Source organism: Protopterus annectens, chromosome 14.part0 (assembly GCF_019279795.1).
Source record: "Protopterus annectens isolate FY-2018-M chromosome 14.part0, PAN1.0, whole genome shotgun sequence".
Taxonomy (NCBI): Eukaryota; Metazoa; Chordata; order Ceratodontiformes; family Protopteridae; genus Protopterus; species Protopterus annectens.
In genome coordinates this window covers 705518595-705538831 of record NC_056748.1, presented here as the reverse complement: position 1 = coordinate 705538831, position 20237 = coordinate 705518595, and positions in this window count along the sequence as shown.

Below are 20237 nucleotides of genomic sequence, written 5' to 3'. Positions count from 1 at the left end.
TATCCGACACTCTTTTCACCTCCAAAACACTCTTAGCATACTGTTCCTTTAGGATAATGCCTACGCCATTTCTCCTCCCATCCACACCATGATAAAACAATTTGAAACCGCCTCCGATACACCTAGCATTGCTCCCCTTCCATCTGGTCTCTTGCACACACAATATACTAACAATATATTTATAAAAATCCACAACCAAGGATGACAAAATACCAATGACAAAAATGAGGAAAATGCTGATAACTAACACAGGAACCAATGGTAACAGCTAATGCAAAAAACGCACTGAAGAGAGCTCGCTCGTGAGTGAAAGCTGCAGAAGCAACGACATGACTATCAGAAAACATGAAGATATCTTTAATCTGTACCTGCAGCGGAGACATCCCTTTTAGAGTACCCTGCAAAGGCAGAGACCCATCTTCTACAGTTTCAGTGGCACAACAGGTAGCACACTTGCCTTTGATGCAGAAGGCTGTGGGTGCTATTCCCATACCAAGTAGATGGATTGGTGACACTGCTGTGCAGCATGAGGGGGTGTTGTACTCCTGAGTGTGTCATCTTGCAGATGAGATGTTAAATTGATGTTCCGATATGCCTGAGTTGGTAGTTGTTCAGGTGAATATAAAAGATTGGATGGAAGCTATCAAAAAGAAAATGGTATGTTCCTGATGCACAAGCTAAATTTTGCCTAGTAGTATAAATACCACCTTGGCTCTCCCTTGTAAAAAAGCCACTAGCCTAGGTGGACTAACTCTGTCAAGAAATGACTATGCAAATACAATGAGTGTAGTCTGTCTAGACAGTGGCAGTAAAAAAGGAGTGCTTTAATGAAATGTCGCACTATGTTTATGCAAGGAATTTTATAAAACAGCATAATCTACACCCTGGGGAGCAATACAGTGGATGACAGATTACATGAAGATCTGCTTTTAGAAACAAAACCATGGATATAAAAAAAAATCTAAACATGCTGCAAAGTCAAGAAAATTAAAGTTATGTATTCACCACAATGATAGAATTGTGTTGTTTGTTTCCATCGTGCCTCAATATGTGGGTCTGAGATCCAACACTGGATCCTTTAGCCACTTCAAAGCTTTGGATCTGGTGGTCAGGTTCCTCTCCCTAACCATAATCCCTGTGTAAGAGAGCCAGCTACCTCAGCCTGAGTTTGCATGCCAATAAAAGGGAATTTAAAATTATAAAAATGTTGGCAGCCAAACGACTTCGCTGAGCTAAATGCTGCCATCATGTGAAAGCAGAATGATAGAGAAAGAAATGACCTTCAGAAGCTAATGCAGGGTCAGCCAGAGCCACCTTGGAATGACAACATGATAAAAAATGTGCCTATAAATAAGAATAAGGAGAGGGATAGTGGGAGGACAGAAATAGACAACACAAACCTATCATTATGATAAATAAATAACTTTTGTATCTGATGTTGTCTTTGCCTTCCATTCCTTAACATAAGGGACAGAGTCCCACCTATGTTCTCAATTGGGAGGCCTTATGGAAGGACATTTCGGAGCACAGCTGAACCAAAGGAGGCTCTAGCTCTGGACTGCAGATCTAATTTATAGCAGAGATGAAGGTATGTACCTTTGACCAGCTAGCAGCAGCAAATATGTCATCAACTGGAGCACTAGAGAAGAAGGCTATAGTAGAAGCTGCATTTCTGGTGGAATGAGCCTTTGGGGCCAAAGGAAGCAGCAATCCTCTTTTTTGATAAACAAAGGAAAAACACTGTGACAACCAGCGAGAGAGGGTGACTTTGGACACTGCTATTCCCAATTTAGTATTAGGGAAGGACACAAATAACTGATCAGATCTCCTGAAAGGTTTCATCTGATGTAAATAAAAATGTAACTGACAATGAACATCTAGCAAGTGCAAGGTATATTCATCCTTGTTCAAAAAGTTTGGAAAGACCAATTGAATATTTATGGACTGATTAATGGATGTTTCAGAAGTCACCATAGGAAGAAAAGAGGGACTGCTTTTCAGAAACACTCTGTCCTTGTGAAAAAGTAGGTATGGAGGTTCTGATGATAGGCATGTAGGTTAGAAATTCTCCTGGGACATGTGACAGTTCTTAGAAATAAAGTCTACTATGATAAAAACTTCAGGTCAACCCTAGCAGCAGGTTTGAATAGGGGCTCAGTCAAAGCCTGTAGCACAACAGTAATATCCCATGGAGGGACTGGATCTCTAAGCAGAGAACATAGTAGAAAGGTACCTCAGAGGAAAGTCTTGGATAATCTGAGAGATGCAATGGGCATATGATTTTCACCCATATGGAAAGAGGATATTGAAGCTAAGTGCACCTTGATTGTGGAATAGCTGGCACCACATTTGAAAAGATGCGCTAAGAAGTCTAAAATTCCTGGAAGAGGGTCTGAGAAAGGGTTAGTATTTGTTTTCAATTGCCCAGATAGAAAACCTTTTGGATTTGCTTTTATACATTTTCCTAGTAAAGGGTTTTGGGAAAAAGACAAAATGTGGTCAGCTGAAGATAAAAATCTGGACTATCAAACTATCATTGGAATTGGAGAAACCTTGCAGTCAGTTTGAAGGACTGAATGCTCGGGTGAGGTGACCCCCATTGGCTACGAAAGAATATCTGGGTCTGAGCCCAGGACGCATGGAGGGTGGACTAGATAAGGCCAGAGGAAGAGAAAAACAGACTTGTCAAGGCCAATAAGGGAATATGAGATGACTACGTCCTTCATCGCAGATGCTTTCTGAAGAAATTTTGGAATTTGAGGCATCGGAAGAAAGGTATAAAGGAGTCCTGGGGACCAAGGGTGCATTACAACATCCCTGGGTGACTTCTCTTCTTGGGGAACAAGAGTGAAGAACATTTTACATTTAGTGCTGTGGGGAAAGGTGAAAAAGTCACAACAAGGTTAGCCCCAGACGCTGAAAATCCACTCCATTGCTAATGGACTGAGGGACCACTCGTGAGAGGGCTCAACCTGTCTGCAAGAATATTGGATTTTTCTGGGATATATGTTGCTATTAGAAAGCAACAAAAAGATGTCACCCATTTCTGTACTGTCTTGGCCTCTCGACACAAGGGATAAAATCTGGTTCCTTCCTGTTTGTTGATGTGCCAACAACTGCCATGATGTCTGTCTGAACAGATATCACAGCTAAAGGGAGAGAGTCCTGAAAGGCCTGCAATGCTTTGAGGACTAGTCCCATCCCCATTATATTGATTTTGAAGACAGTGCTTTATTTGGGGCCATGCGCCTTGGACTGTCTTTCCCACATAATGTCTCCTCACCCAGCTGAGAAGCATTCATGGTCACTGTGGCTTGGAGGAAAGAAGAATGAAGGATGTCCCTATAGAATATATGTGAGTCTAGACACCACGGTATGTGTTCTCTGCAAATGTTTGTTAGAATCACTAGAAAAGGCATGGGTTATGTACTGATTGACCAATGAACCACCAGAGTCCATTGAAGGACCCGCATGTGGAATCAGGCTAGTGACACTAATGTGATGGAGGCTGCCATGGAGCCCAGAAGGCAAAGAATTAGTCTTGTTGTTGGCTTCTGGTGAGATAAGATTTCATGGGCTTGTTAGTGAAGGGTTGTAATTCTTGCTTGAGGAATTTCTGCTATCTGAAATCTTGTATCCAAAAGTACTCCGATGAACTCCAGAGACTGGACTGGCTGTAGCTTAGACTTTTCTAGATTCATTGAAATCCCAAGTCTATGCACAGTTGAAGCAAGCAGTCCCTGGCATGAACAAGTGGATTCCAGGCAGGGGAACTAATGAGTCAGTCATCCAAATATGGGAACAACTGGAAACTCTACAGTGTTAGAAGAGCTGCTGCTACTGCCATGCACCTGGTGAACACCCAGGGGAGCTGTGCTAAGACCAAAGGGTAGAACTCTGAATTGGTAACGACTGGCTCCCAGCCAGAAGAGAAGGTGCTTCCTTAAGTGTCTGTCATTTTATGTGGTACTATGCATGCTGAAGATCTATCAATCACATTCAGTTGTTCTTCCTCAGTAATGGGGAAATGGACTAAATCATCACCATCTGTAGATTTGTTTACTTCATAGGTTCATAGGTTCATAGGTAGGTATACCGAGTATAGCTGGAGTTTCTTTAGTCGAGCTGCATAGGGCATCTCTTTGAGGCCCATGATTCTCTTGGTGAGGTACTTCTGTGGTCTTTCCAGCTGCTGCAGGTGTCGAGTAAGGTACATACCAAATGGGGCATAGTACTCTATTATGGGCCTAATGAGTGATGAGTAGAGGGGCACAATGGCCTCTCTTGATCTAGTGGTGAACTCCTTCGTGATTAGGTGGGCTACATAGAAAGAATTTCTAACCACTTTGGAATGTGATTATCAAAGGAGAGGTTGCTATCTACCTGGGTCCCCAGGTCCCTAATTACATTTTCTATACCTAGTGGATTACCACCTATGTGGTCATTTGTGGGCACTTTGTTTTTTCCAAAGGGGATGACTATGCATTTTTTGGCATTCAGCTTGAGGCCATGGCTCTGACACCAGGTATCTGTCTCTGTAAGCCCCTTCTGGAGGATGTCTGAGTCAGCCAGAGAGTTGATTATGACCCCCAGTTTGCAGTCATCTGCGAACTTTGTAGCCATAGTCCTCCCATGCTTGCCTGTACCTCAGAGAAGTATATACCGAACAGGAGGGGTCCCAGGACCGAGCCCTGTGAGACGCCACTTGTAACTGGTTTAGAGTCGGACATGGCACCCGCAACTCTGACCATGTGTGCTCTATCTGTGAGCCAGTTGGCCGACCATCTCGTGACATAGTGGTTAATGTTCAAGATAGTAAGCTTGTCTATGATGCCAGAGTGGGGAATGGTGTTGAACGCCTTAGCGAGGTCCAGGTAGGCTGTGTGGACTACCTTCCCTTCATCTATGGCCTTGGTAACTGTTTCAAAGATGTCAACTAGGTTTAGAAGGCAGGATCTGCCTTTAACAAAGCCGAATTGGGTAGGGTCCAGTGTCTGGAGGTTCTCAATGTCTCTGTTTATGAGTTCCATGATGATTCACTCCATAGCTTTGCAGATCAGGCTAGCCAGGCTTATAGGGCGATAGTTCCCAGGTTCTGCTGTGGCACCATCTTTGTGGAGCGGGATGACTGTTACTGTATGCCATTCTCTGGGTACATAGCCTGTGGTAAGGCTGAGACTGAATAGTGAATTTAGGTGAGGGTTTAGTTCTTTTTGGAGCTCGTGTAAGACGCAGCCTGGGACACCATCCAGTCCCATTGATGCTGTGTTCGTAGCTTTGGAGAGGGCTGTTTTTACGTGCATGTCCATGATATCTGAGGCTCTGCATTCTTCTGGGATGGACACGGGCCCTTTTGGGGGTGAGTGGGGGTGAAGTTTGTACTGAACTTGCCAGCCAGGATGTTGGCAATGTCAATTGGTTCAGTGTATTTTTTGCCATTTTGCACTAGCTCAGAGCATATCTGAGAGTTGCCACCTAAATTTTTGACATAATTAAAGAAGGCTTTGTGGTTATCTTTAGAGTCTTTGGCAAATTTTCTTTCGAAACTGGCCTTGGATGATTTTATGAGGGATCGTAGTTTCTTGCTAATACTGATCAATGATACCTTCCCTTTATGGGATTTAGCTCCATCATGTAGTAGTTTCCTCCTTCTGTTGTATAGCTTATTTATGGCCGGGGACCACCAGACTGGTTTCCTCTTTTTGGAGGAGTGAGTCTTGGTTTTACTTGGGATGGCTCAATCCATGCATCCCTGTAGATGCTCATAAAATGCACTTGTAAAGGATTCTGTGGTTTGGGTAGCATTATCTTTTAGTAAGGGGGCTTTGAAACTTTCCACCTTGGTCTAGAGAAGTGTGAAGTTTGCTTTTGAAAAGTTTTTCACAGTGGTTTCCTTGACTGGGGGTGGGGTCGGGATGTGGATGTCCAGTGTGATTAGTTTATGATCTGATCTCACCAGCGAGGGGTTTACCTCCGGTGCGGAACACTGATCCCCACATGTTGGTAATGATTAGGTCCAGTATGTTGTCACCTCTAGTGGGTGCGGTGACCAGCTGTTCCAGGGCGTTAGAGTTTATAAACTCTAGGAAGTGTTGGGCAAAGGAGTTTGTAAAAGAGTAATTCTCCCAGTCAGTGTTTGGGTAGTTGAAATCTCCCAATATCATACTTCACAAACTTGTTCAAGTGTCTTAGGTCCAAATTTGGCCTTAGGTCACCATTTTAATTTGGCACTAAAAAGAATCTTGAGTAAGTTCCAGATCCTCTGTGGTTTGGACCAACCTGTTAGATGACTTGATTTCTTAGAATCCGCCTTTCTTCTGAAACACTTTCTTCTCTTTTTTAGGAAGGAACATAGGGAATTCTTTTGGGGCATGAAGGAAGGGTGTGAAAGGGAATAAAATAGCCCCTGTTATAATCTTTTGCACCCTTTTGTCTTAAGTGATGGATGTCTAGGTTTCTGGATGCAGGGATAAGTGCCCTACAACTGCCTCCAGAGTGTAATATTGGGGGAAGCATTCAAGAGTGCTTGAAAGGCTTCCCCAAGAAAGGACCCCTGAAACCTTAGTTTTATGGGTCACCTCTGCCTCTTGGGTGATGTCCATTATTAGAGTGTCTTCCCTCTGTCATAGGGAGCTCTTTCTCCAGAAGTGTTAGATGCAAAGCATTGGGATTTATGAAACTAAATTCTCTTTCATCCCATCTGGTTTCTGGAGAAGGTCCTTGGAGCGGTAAAGAATTCAGTCCCTACAGCAGACAGGATTTTAGCATCCCTCTTACTTCTTGAGATAGTCTCTCTAACATTGGGACCAAATAGAGTTGACCCATCATATGGGGCACTGATGAAGGACATGTTCCACAAAATCACATAGCTGCATCCAGGCATGCCTTCTTATTGAAATACCTGTGCCAACTGCTTTAGACGCGCCATCTGTGGCATTAGAGAAAAGGTGCACAGAGGCAATGGATAGCAACTGTAGGTGATTTCCTTTGTCAAATCCCTTTGGAAATGGGTGACGTACCAAGTAATTGAGCACTCTCAACAAAAAAGTAGATGAGGCATAGACATGCTTCCTAAATCTGTCCCATGCATGCTATTCCCTATTTGGTAGATGGACAGAGGAACTTTCTTCCATAAGCTCCTTCTTACTGGCTGCCACCACTACCATAGACCATACCACAGGACCCTTGCTCCAATGTGTACAGTCTTTGGGAGCAGCTAGAAACAGCAGCTTGAGCACTGGATTTAGGAATATGCTCAGTTATAACAGCAAAAACAGTCGAGTCAGTGATGAATCCAGTGGTATCAAGAAAATAAATAAGGAAACAACAAACACCATTGAAAAACACATAAAGCTCAGTAAACACACCGTTTATTCCATTCCGAGTAAAAATCATTCACCTACACAAGGCTTATTCAGGCACTCTATTTACACAGTGATAGTTTACTGATCTTTACGTGTTTTTCAGTGGAATATGCTTAGTTATGATGACTTCCTTTCATGCTTGAGAGGAGATCAGGTCTACCATCTCATTAGTCGGAGGGAACACCCAAGAAGTACATAGTCCAGCACTGAAGTCCTCAAGAAAAACTGATTCCTCCAAAGAGAGCACCTGGGAGGACCAACCCCCTTTCTGTCTGAGAAGTTTGAGAATCTCTCCAAATGAGATGTGCTCAAGGCGGTGATCTGGGAGAATCTTCTCCCTCATCAAAATCTATGTCAGGGGATTCCTCAGGGTAATCCAAGTGTTTCCTGTTACACTTGTGTTTCCTCTTCTCTGGGCTGTTCAGGAGAGGACTCAGAAGCTGATATCATCTCTCTTAGGAAAACTTGAGGCTCCTGGAAAGTGACTGTCCTGGAATGATATGGACAGTAGGCTGCAGACCCTGGGAAATCCTATGGATGAGGGTTAAATTCAGTTCTGAAAGTGTAGACCTCTCATTCAATTAAGAGAGTACTCTCTCAAAAGCTTCCAATGCTGATCTCAACACAGATCCAGGGAGCTTCACTGTCAGAGGCAAAACTCCCAAAGGTGGCTGTACACAAGAAGCCATTTTGTTGGGATCTGAGTCTGTCTCAAGAGCCAAACTATCAAGTGCCAATGCCCCTAGAAGAAGGAAAGGATCTGAAGACCTTGGATACAATCCTACCCTGTTGGACTCAAGACTGACAGTTTGATTCCAAGACTCTAACTGCTCTGACAGGGTAGTCAGAGAACTCATTGGAGTTGAAGAAGTATGGAGCCTCAGCTCTGAACCAGATCTGCTCTGTGCAAGAGTTCAGTCTAGGGCCTCTAATCCAAGAGTGAGGAGAAGAAATGGTTCTTTTGGATCTGACAGTGGTCACAGCAGGGAGTTCCTACAACTGCATCTGGGTCTGAAGGAATCTCTTTATCCTGTCCACATCAGGTTTGGTGAGGCTCTGAGAAGACCTAGCTGAACTCAGAGAAGAAGTTGAGGCAGGTAGCCTGGAGGTGCAAATGGATCTGTCTTGCCTAATTAAAGACCACAACCTAAGGGAGATAGGATCCAGAGAAAATCAAGGCAGTGTTACAGATCAAAAAGAACACTGGATCCAAAGGTCTAAAAATTGTAGTTGCCATTGAGGGTGTTGGATCTGGAGATCTCTTTTTACTAATTTTGATGTCTCTGTCTTTTTCTGTTTCTACCTCCTTTTACTTCTCCCTGGGTTTATCAGACTCATTTTCTGAAGACAAAGATGGAGAAGGGGAGGAAGAAGCAGATGCAAAATCCCTGATCCTGAAGAGGGTTTCTCTCCTGTATTCATTCTTTTTACAGTAGCTCATTGTCCAAAAGCCTCACAGATAGAGCAGGTGATGTCTAAATGGGACTGGCCCTAGGCAATATACAAATTTGTTATGTGCATCTGAATTTTGTCACTTGTGGGAACAAGCTATACATTTTATAAATTTGGAGGACTTATCCATCATCCTCAAGGAAAATATAGGCAGGAAGATAAAAGATTACACTAAAATAATCTGTCCTGGAAGAAAAACTTAAACTATGGTATATACTACCACTTTACTCTTTTTTATTTGAATTAAGTCCCAGAAAGGAGTGAGAGAGAAAATGGGGTAGGGAACAATAAGCGTAATTATCCCAAATAAAAAGTACTTATCTATTTGAGGTATTTTTTCTTTAAAACATATTCCTGAACACCAAGATCTGTCAAACACTTATTATGGCAAATTAAATCTGGAGGAGCCTGAGCACTGGATCCACAGCTTAGAAGTGGCTAAAGCCAGATCTGAGGAAGGATCTGAGACCCCATATGTTGAGGAATAGAGGGAAAAGATAACATCAGATCTGTGGATAGTTCAGGAATACCTAAAGAGATGGGGAGCATTTTTTAATGAGAATCAATGTTCCATATAGGGAAGCTTAGATCTACAGTTTATCCAATTTGTTACATCCAATAAGAGGATTTAAAAAGACACTGTAATCTATCATACTATGGGTTTTCATTTGTTAGTTTACCACATGACATACAAAGAAAGTATTAATGGTGTGGATATATATGTCTTGTACTGAAATGGCAAGGAATGATTCAAATTTCTAGCTACCTCAAGGGAATCTAAAAAGTCTGCAAGAACAATATGAAGACAAAAACTGAAGACAGAGGGAGAAAACTCTAGAATAGAGGCTGTCAGCTTCTATCAGAGTGCATGGCCCTTAAACCACATAAATATTCTTGAGTATACCCTAACTCTCAAAGAAGCAGAATGGTCTTGCCTACCCATGAACACATATGAGCACACACCCACTCACACACCTGGCATAGTACATTATTATTTTACAACTGCTTTGCAGTAAAACGGATATATATTGAGTACTGCCCTTCTGCTTTTAGCTTGAATCCACAGAAAAATAATACCGAACAGTTAATGCTTAAAAACATAGTATTTTCAGACTTGCCCAGGTTTCTCCGAAACAGGTCTGGACTTTCTGCAGGTAGGCTGGTCTCACCATTTCAGAAATAAAAATAGGACAAAGTGTTTGTTTTTTTTTTTTGACAAAGAGTAGTCATATACAGGTAACTGTTTAGCTTAGGTTGAAAGGTTCATCATTAATTAGTAGGCTACTGACCCAAGGGGGGCATTTTAGGCCTAGCCATGCTTATCAAATGCATTTGACAGATTTTTTTACCCTAGGGTTATTTTAAAAGGTATACATAAGCGTGGGCATGAGTGGTGGTGCCTCTTATTGATCTGTGTCAGGCCTTCTTGGAGGATGTCTGTGTCTGTGGGGGATTATATGGCTGCAACTTGTTTACAATTTTCTGCAAACTTGGTCAGCCAGGGGCCTTTGACATTGATTGACCTTGACTTCAGAGATGTAGATGCAAAAATTAAGTATCCCCAGCACTAAGCTTTGAGGGACTCCACTAATATCTGGCCTCTTCATGAAGGCAGGCTCCTCTATCCTAACTCTTTGGGTCCTATCTGTGAACCAGCTCGCTATCCAGTGGTTGACATGGGGGATTATGCCTGATTTCAAAAGATTGTCTACAATGCCCACATGAAGTATTGTGTTGAATTATTTGGCCAGGTCAAGGTAGGCAGTATACACAATTTTGCCCTTGTCAACTTCATTAATGACCTTCTTGGAAATATCTGTCTGCAGGGTTCCTATGTCATTGTTTATCATTTCCAGGATAATTCTTTCAATGGCTTTACATATGAGACTAGTCAGATGTATGGATTTCTAATTAACTGGGTCCATAGATGGCCTACCCTTATGCAGAGGGATGAAAGTTGCAGTCCCCGAATCACTTGGTACAAAGTCTGTCTGGAGGCTACATTTAAAAAGTGATTCTAGTGGTCCTGATTGGTCATGTTTCATGGTTTATTGTCAGAGCCCATAAATGCCATGTTCAAGGCCAGGGAGAGTGCATTGAGGTCCTCTCTCCTAGTCAGAGTCGGGGGGGTGGAGTTATTGTTGAGGGTATTTCTTGAAGGGCATTGTGGGAGGGTGGTAAAACTGGCGCTAAATTTTTTGACCAGTAGATTTGCTATATTTTCCATTTTGGGATATGTGATTCCATTTACAATTGGTTTGACACGTTGTTGTGTACTGCCTTTGAAGTTGTGGACATAGCTGAGGCATGTGGTATGATTGTCACTGAACTATGATTCAGTTCAACTTTAGATTTGGAGGAGTTGATTAGCGTCTATATTGGAATCGCGAAAGTCCTACTCAGTGAATACATAATCATCGACACATATTACCAGAACCACGAACACACCGAACGCCCTAAACCACGAAATTCAAAAACTCGAACCATCATAGTTGTCCAACCCCACTTCACGCTACATATTACCTACCCAAACAAAATAAATAAACCACATACATACACTAACCAAAACCCTACTTCTAACCCTACACTAATCCTTACATACATTACTATCTATGCACTTACATTAACCCGCACCCTATCCCTAAGGTCTGTAACTATCGCACACTTACCTTACGGAGCTATACCACAGAAGGGCCAACCATGACGATTCGACATTTCAGATTTTGCGCTTCAGGACAATTGGTGTTTTCACGGTTCAGCGTATACGTGTAAATGTTTCCATATTCGGGTAAGTGGACCTTTGCGACTTTAATATGGAACCATTGATTAGCCCTCTAAGTTGCTTGTTTAGATTGATGAAGCAGTTTTTAACTTGCTGGTTATTCCACTTCTACTTCAGCTCAAGACTTTCTTCATTTTGTTATGCAGCCTATTTTGATGTTGAGAGTCTACCAGGGTGGCTTGTTATTATTTATTTATTTTTTTTTTTTAGTTTGTCCTGTGCTTACTCTGGGTAGGTACAACTGTCTTTATGTAACCATCAACATGATTGTACAATGTTTCAGTGATCAATTCCACATAGGCAGCCATGTTTTCAGGGTCTGGGGCTTAACATTTTACCATGGTGTTGCTTTATATAGTAGTACATTTGCTTTAAAATGATTTCTAAATGTTTCAGTGTTAGCTGCGAGCCTGTGTTTTAGTTTTATTTTAATGGAGACAACTTCATAGTCTGACCTAACCAGTGAGGACATTACACTGAGGTGAGGGGAGGGTTTTTCAAAATTCCCCCATGTTTGGGAGAACCAGGCAAGAATGTAAATGCCTCTAGTGGGTGTTCAGGTTACTTGGTCCAAGGTGTTTGTGTTTACAAAGTCCAGGAATCCCTGGATATTTGGGCAAGTATGATTCAAACTTTATAGTGGGGTAGTTACAATTGTCCATGAATATTTTGTTGGGTCCAATGGGGACTGGTATGTATAAGTATGTCATACAGGGGAACCTAGAGATTGGATGGATGTTGTATGGGACTTTGCCTATGGTAATTTGGATGTGGAGAAGCTCAAGCATATCATACTGTTTGACCACACTTGGGTGTATTGGTTTTAATATAAATTGAGGCACCTCCCCATTTTGTCACTTCCTTTGTAGTGACCGATCTAAATACGTATAATAGTCCTGCACTGCTGGGGTGCTCTCTGTGGCTTTTAACCATGTCTCAATAACTGCATAGACATCTACATTCTCCAGGATGAACAAGGCGTGTAGGGAGTGGAGCTTCTTGTTAAAACTCCTTGCATCAAGCAGTAACATCTTTAGATTTTCTTGGGTTAGTTTTACTATGCTGGAAGGCTTATCAAGATGGCAATCCCTTAAAAAGCATTGTCAGGATAGACAACATTTTATCCATTATTTAAAAGTTTAGAGGGGGCAAATGCAGACCATCCTTGGCAAAGCAGTGTGATCTGTCAACCACTATTCTCTGGCTGAAGAATACTGTACCCCCTTCGAAAAACACCAGAAAGTAAGCCAATTATTAAAGTCAATTATCTAAAATAATGACTTTAAGAATGCATAATGAACATATAAGGTATAAGAGTAGGAAAACAGATGTTGATTATTAGGGCAAACAGCTTTCTAACAGGCTAGGAAAATGATGGGTGTTATTCAGGTATTCATTGCAATATTTACTGTAAAGTGTTTATATGTCTATAATCAGTATCTCCAGTAAATCAGTATATTTTATATTTAACATATTCATATCTGCCAGCATTCATTTTAATGAGTTGTAAAATAACTGTAGTTTAGGAGACTGGACAAAGAACACCTAGACTTCAATAAAGCTAAATTCTGAAATATGAGAAAATACTTTAAATTGAACAAGTGCAACAGTTTTTGGTTAATTTAAATCATACACTCAGGCTTAAATTCCTTAAGTGTGGTACAGAATGATACAAAATTGGTACCAAGATTAAGCTACATTATTATAATAGCAGTGTATGCAGTCTGCCTTTCATTCATTGCTAGTGCAGTACAGTCAAGGCTGACCACAAAATTGCAATAAAGCAACACAGAAAGAAAGTAAATGTTAATAGAATGACAAAGAAGCACCTCTTGAAAATATGCATTAAAAGCCCTGGTGCCTCAACAATCTGCCTTCTAAGAATTTTGAAAGGAAAACAAGAAGAGAAGACACTTATGTGATAGAAGAAACACCCAGAACAATGAAAAGTAAAATTAAAACTCCCCCACAACTGATATCCTCCAATCCAAAAACTGACTGAGCTCCTAGGTTTTAAGGTGTTAAACATAAGGATGTAGATAAGACTCCTTAAGCTGTAATAGCTGTAAAATCTATGTGTACTTACTCCAAAAATATGCTTTTAGTAAAAGCATGTCACCATTCTGAACCTCACAAAAAATGTGTGCACTGAGAAGCTGTACATGACAGGAAAACTAGAGATAGAGGCTGATAATTAATTTGTTTTATGGCAGCTTATATATAAGTATAAATTAGTAAAGTAATGTGAGATGACTGCAAATTGGAGGGTCAGCTTCTTATTCTATAAGGTGGAACTTTTATTTACAGAGGTACATTATCTGTTGTGAGGTATAAAGATATATGAAAAATGCTGAGGTGCTGACTAACTGCAAAGGCTAGATACCCTTGTAGGACATTTTGCATCTACCCAATTTCCCTTCAAATGTGAGAATCAAACTCTGTACCTTGTGTCTGTCAGGTAAACACTTTAACCATTGTACCAACCCTGGACACGTGTTAGATATTAGGCTCTCAATCTGATGCCTATTGTAAGGCATAGCCAATAACCAGATATCAGAATCAAGCCTCGCACCTTGTATCTGGAAGGTAAAGACCGTAACCACTATGCCTCTTACATTAATACAAATGCCAGTCTTTGATATGCGTGAAGCTGTTTTTTTTTCATTCACTGATAAACATTAATAGAACAACAGGTTTTATGCCGCCGTGTTTCTTTTGAATAAGAAGAAGGAATTCCTAATGCCTGCCATTGGTTGTAATCCTCTGCGATTTACCAGAAAATCAAACAATTTATGTGAGGTAGATCAAAAACATGATACAGAACAACCAAGGGCATTATATAATTAAACAGAACAACAGGTTTTGCAACACCATGCATTTTCTGAATGTATGATTAGGAAGAACAGAGCAAAAATATGAGACAAAGATCAGAGACCAATAAAAGTTTAATAGAAAAACAGCTTTTGCAGCAACATGTATATTTTTCTGGAACAGACAAAAAGTATGAAACTCTAGTGCCTGACACAACTTGACCTACTGTAATCTTCAGTGGTTTACAAGATCTAATGTTTTACAAAGGACACTGCAAAACGATGAGGCCAGAGCTTAGTGGTTCTGCACAACTGGACAGTCATACAAATATATATTTTAAAACTTTAGGTGATGGCCTGATGATTTTTAAATTATCAGTAATAAGGTTTAGAATGTTATGGTGGCAGTATGCAGCTGTCAAACTATACTACTGATGTAACATTTTAAGTAGCATACAAACACTTCCGTCCAGTATTCTCCACTGTCTTTGTCTTGTGTATGCTGAAAAGACAAGCAAGACAGTGTTGAATTACCACATATACTGCTACCACCAATGAACTGCTGGTGTAAAAGTATGAGTTTGAGCACTACTTTAACAAATATCTACCAGATAACAGATGTAGTCTGAGTTCAGTGGATAGTTATAGCGCTCATAAAATAAGTTGTGTTCAGACACAGTACTGTGTAAAATTGTGTAGTTACTTCCTATAAAATGGATATACTTGCTGAAAACAACAAATGTAAAATCCATCTCTTTCCTAACAAATATTAAACACTACAGAAAAAGTCTACAGCAAGAAAAAGTTTGAGATAGAAATGCACAGATCTTATGCAGTGAAGGAACACCATTGTTCTGAGAATGTGCAAGTCAAGTTATTTAATGTCAAGCTGTTGCCATGGCAACAAACTGCAGTATTATCAAATCACCTAGCAAAAATAAAAAAATACGGATGTCTGAATGAAATGATCATATCCTATACAAAGTGTAGAAATTGCATTTAAATAAAACAGCACGAACAGTGACGGCAGGGAATATAAAACCCAGTCAGATATAGACCATTGTAAAAACAGTTGTTAAGCAGTATCCAGGTGAAGTGCACTATTAGAAAAACTGTCAAGAGTTCACAAGAAGTTTCAAATTATATGATTACCAGCAAACAAAAGGGAACCTTACATCTAGCAAAGATATGAATTAAGGTACAATCCAATATTTAAAAATTTAGATTTGACAACACAAAAAAGGGTCTATATTACAAGATTGAATGCTTAGGTGATCAAACACCTAAACATCGAACTTGTAATATTGAAGACAAAAAACAGCAAATTGCCAATTTAACACAGGGAAAGATTTCTCTTGGCCATTCGCCAGAATTTGCCATTTTTTCTACAGTAGAACGATCTCAGAGTTGGTATATTTAGTTAGGGGGTGGGGGTACAGCCCCCCATGTTGGGAGGGTCAGGGGGCGTAGCCCCCCACTTAGTTTGGGTGCAAAGTTATTTTTTTTCAATGGTTGACAGACATGTTTTCCTGCGTTCTTCAACATTTTTGGGTTCAATATTACAAGTTCGATGTTTAGGTGTTCGATCACCTAAGCATTCGATCTTGTAATATAGACACCAAAAAAAGAGTTCGCAAAACAGTAGCATGACTCAGACTTAGTTGTTCTTTTATTTCCCTATTTTCAGTCATGGGAAGTAGCTGCAGATGATAAAAATATGCAATAAATCTAAGTCCAGAACAACAACGTCATTGACTTCACACCTTGGCAAGTTGATGCAGATGGTCCAGTCCAACACAAAGAAGTTAATAAGAGCAATCACATGCCCACACCACTATCTATACTGTGCAAAAACCACACAACTGTGTGCGGGACAAATGACAGATGATTTGCACAAATTATTCTTCATGAACAGCAATGATGTTTTTGAACAACGGAAGGATGCACTAACACACACACACACACACACACACACACACACACACACACACACACACACACACACACACACACACACTCACTCACTCACTCACTCACGCAAAATTCACTGTAGAAATACTGCAGGTGCTAACTATCATACACAACAGTAAGCCCCAAAAGTCAGAGTGTCAGGCTTTGAATTCCTCTCAGTCATATGTAGAACTTAGGAGTTCCCTACCTTCTCTTCAAACACTTGCAGACATTGAATATGTTATTGTTTGACTCTAGCTTCATTCCATACAAACTTGAATGTTAGAAAGTATATGATCATATGAGGAATAGCAGAGTTACTTCAAATATGACATCTCACAAAAAATGACAAAAACCTTCCACAAAGCTCAGTGTGACTATACAATTTCATCTACTTAATTCTACTCTTATTTTTTTCTTTCGGCTAATCTCCACCTAAAATAAAGAAATTAAATATTTAAAAACTATAGCCAGTGCTACTGCTTGGACTATCTCTGAGTAAAGAGGAGTGGCTGCTACAAGTAAGGATTGGAGCACATGTGAGATCTCGCTGGATGGGCTTTGTTATGTTGCATCGATTCATTGATTTTTTGGAACCGTGTTCAGTGTGTGCGCTCTTACTTACAGGTACTCTGAAAAACATTAATTGCTGAGGTGCCATGGGCTTTTCCTCTCTATGTAGTAGAGTATTATCATTTTTCTGGACACACACACACACACACACACACACACACACACACACACACACACACACACACACACACACACACAGAAATAGACTCTGCTCATGACCAACTGATCATGTGCTCTTGACATAGATGCCAGTCAGGATTCACCTGTCAAGCAGAATGAAGGAATGTGAGGTGTTTTACAACTTAGAAAGCAGTCACCCAGACAACGGGCAGACGTCAAGTGTCCCTCTGTGAAATAAACAGGCTTAAAATCTATTAGACACTTTTGTCTGTAACTCTTTTTTTGCTCAATGTATCAGGAAAGTGATTAAGTCTGACTTTTTCCAGTTTTGGAGCGTAATTTTGTACTCTATGCAGTACATAAAGATATATATATATATATATATATATATATATATATATATATATATATATATATATTAACGGTGTTAATGATCTGTTTTACTGCTGAATTATTTAATAATGTTCTAGTAATTGCTCGCCATTCCGAATTACATTCTGCATGATAAAATGTTCAAAAGTTTTACACAACCATTTAGGCAATATTTTACTTGAGGGCCTTACCATTTCGTTTTGCGCAGAAGTGGGCATGTCGCGAATTGAGTGACAACCAGGTCTGCATATGTAATTAGCCTTCAAGCAATCATGCGTGCATACATGATGTGAGAATATTAACGTTTCTCCATGGAATCTTGGCTTTAGGCTCAAAAAAGCTGGCTGTTTCTACTTTTCTGCCATATCATTCAACAGTGCAAATAATCCTTTCCTGTTAATAACCATTTCAACAAAATATTTAGGAACTTACAGCTTAGCCAGCCATTTTCCATATCAAGTGTTATATAAATACAGTGGTCTTTACTAACGGTCGGTCCTTTCTGCCAAAAGACATACCTTCTGCTACTCTTAGACTATCCATTTAAGGTAATGTAATGTGTTATACATCACATTACATGAATAAGCTGTCAGGAGAAAACATAGTTTCTCTAGTATGTTGGAGTGTTACTGCTAGTCTAAGGCAACTCCTTTTCCTCTTACATCCTGTCTGACAAGGAATACCAGACTGTTAAAAAAAAAAAAAAACACCTGCCTTGGCCTGTACCTTCCATTCATATGATTGACTGAACCCACCAGCCCACTCCTTGAAAAAGTATGTTCTCGTATCTACATTAAACTGTCTACCTTTGCTCTCCATCTCCTGAGCGTGGCCCTTCCTTATCACACTGTTGTTACTTTTAATTGTGATTCTCTCACACTTTGTTTTAGTGCATCGTGTACCTTACAGCATATATATTCTGTTCTCTCCCCCATCTTTTCTTTGAAAAGAAATGTTACTGTTAAGTCTTTCCCCATATATTATATCCTCTGATCCCTTTACTGTCCTTGTTGCATGCACTATTTCTAGCACTCTAATTGTAATATTGGGAATTACTGATGTTGGTAACATTTTACTGTTTTATTTATTGTTATATTACATGTCAGTGCGCTTGTTTTCTTTTTTTGACATCCGACGGTACATTCAGAGGGAATGCATATTCATGAATGACATATCACTGGGGTGGGTTTTGGGCGGGGCTTGCTACTGTGCATCTGGTCAGGCCCTCAAGTAAAATATCGCCACCATTTAATGTGGGCAGGGTGTTGTCTGACTGACTTGGTCTATTCTTCAAATTTTCCAGTCAACTGGTTCAGTTCCTGCTTGTTATACCCTATGGAATCATTACAAGAAAAGCAACCATTTCTGGTACTCCCTTTGGCATGTGGAAAGTTGGCATTAAACCGTCCTGTTTTGTAATGCTGGCAAACAACTACCAATAGCAATGTAACTAATCTTAAGATAGTGTAACAAATCAAGTTTTATTTGTACATATAAAGTTTTTTTTTTTTTTTTTTTTTTTTATGTATTAGTTAACCAGATAAGCCAACTTGATATAAGTGTCTTGTTTCATGGACAACATGTGAGCACCGTTTGGTAAAGTGACTTACCTGGGTGAAACAATAGGCAAATAGTGGCTGAGAGAATCAAACTTTGCACTACAGGAAACTTTGCACTACGTTAGTAGTGTACAGACATAATCTTCTGTGTTAAATGACAGACAATCCAGGTAAACTAGCCTGAATATGCTAAATAAACTCTTTTTCACACCTGGTACCAAGTAAACCCTGGCAACAAGTAAACACTGGCTAGAATCCAGCTCTGTAGTGGTATCTGCAATCAAGACAGCTTTTTTTGAAGGTTGAATCTTCCTTTCATTTTCTGGCCATCTGGCTGTGATCCAAACATAGACTGGAAGTTAGCTTTCATAAAACATTTTAATCCTCAACAGACATGACTATGAGCACTGTTGTAGACGCTTAATTTAATTGGTCTGCAAGAATTCTGCACATTCAGGTATTATCTTTTAGTAGAAATGGTGCTATAGCACAGTAAGGAATTGCTTAAATTATTTACAGTCCTTTCATCTTGCAGCCTGCACAAAAGTATTTTCACTACACATTATGGCTTTTACAATTAATGTAAATGTATGTGGCAGATCTGATGTAGGCAGCGTTTCTTTCATCTAAGGGGTGCTAGTGCAGAAATGCAAAGAAAGGCTAACAAAATCACATCAAATCCTGTGTCAGCATTCATTATTACTTGATTTGCAGTTATGCAGTAACATCACATAAAATTTGTTCCTGTAAACTGTGACGTTGCTAGCAAACTTAGAAATGTAAAGCTATGCTTTTCATTAACTTTGCAGAATAAGCAAACAATAATGTCCAAAGGGTAGGCGTTATTGGGGAAATAATGGAACACACAGGGGTGCCCTGAGACCTCACCACCCCTGGAAAGCCTGTTATTTCCTGATAATGCACACTCTGGAAGGTATTATTGCACTAAGATAATGGGTTATCTGTTAAATTGTGTATTTTTGAATACATATATGTATTTTTTTTAATTTTGATGTATAACAGTCCATCTGCCAAATATTTCATACTTTCCGTTGCATATGTAAATGTTGGAGGAAAACACACACGTACGTTTAGGCTCAGACAAACAGAATCATATTCTTAGGATCGTACTAAACTAACTGCCCTTGCGAGCCATTTTAAGCCTAGCCAATTATCCCTTGTGAGAATCAAACCCTACACCTTGTGTTTGTAAGGTGAACACCTTAGCCATTAGGCCACCCTCCCAACCCTTGTA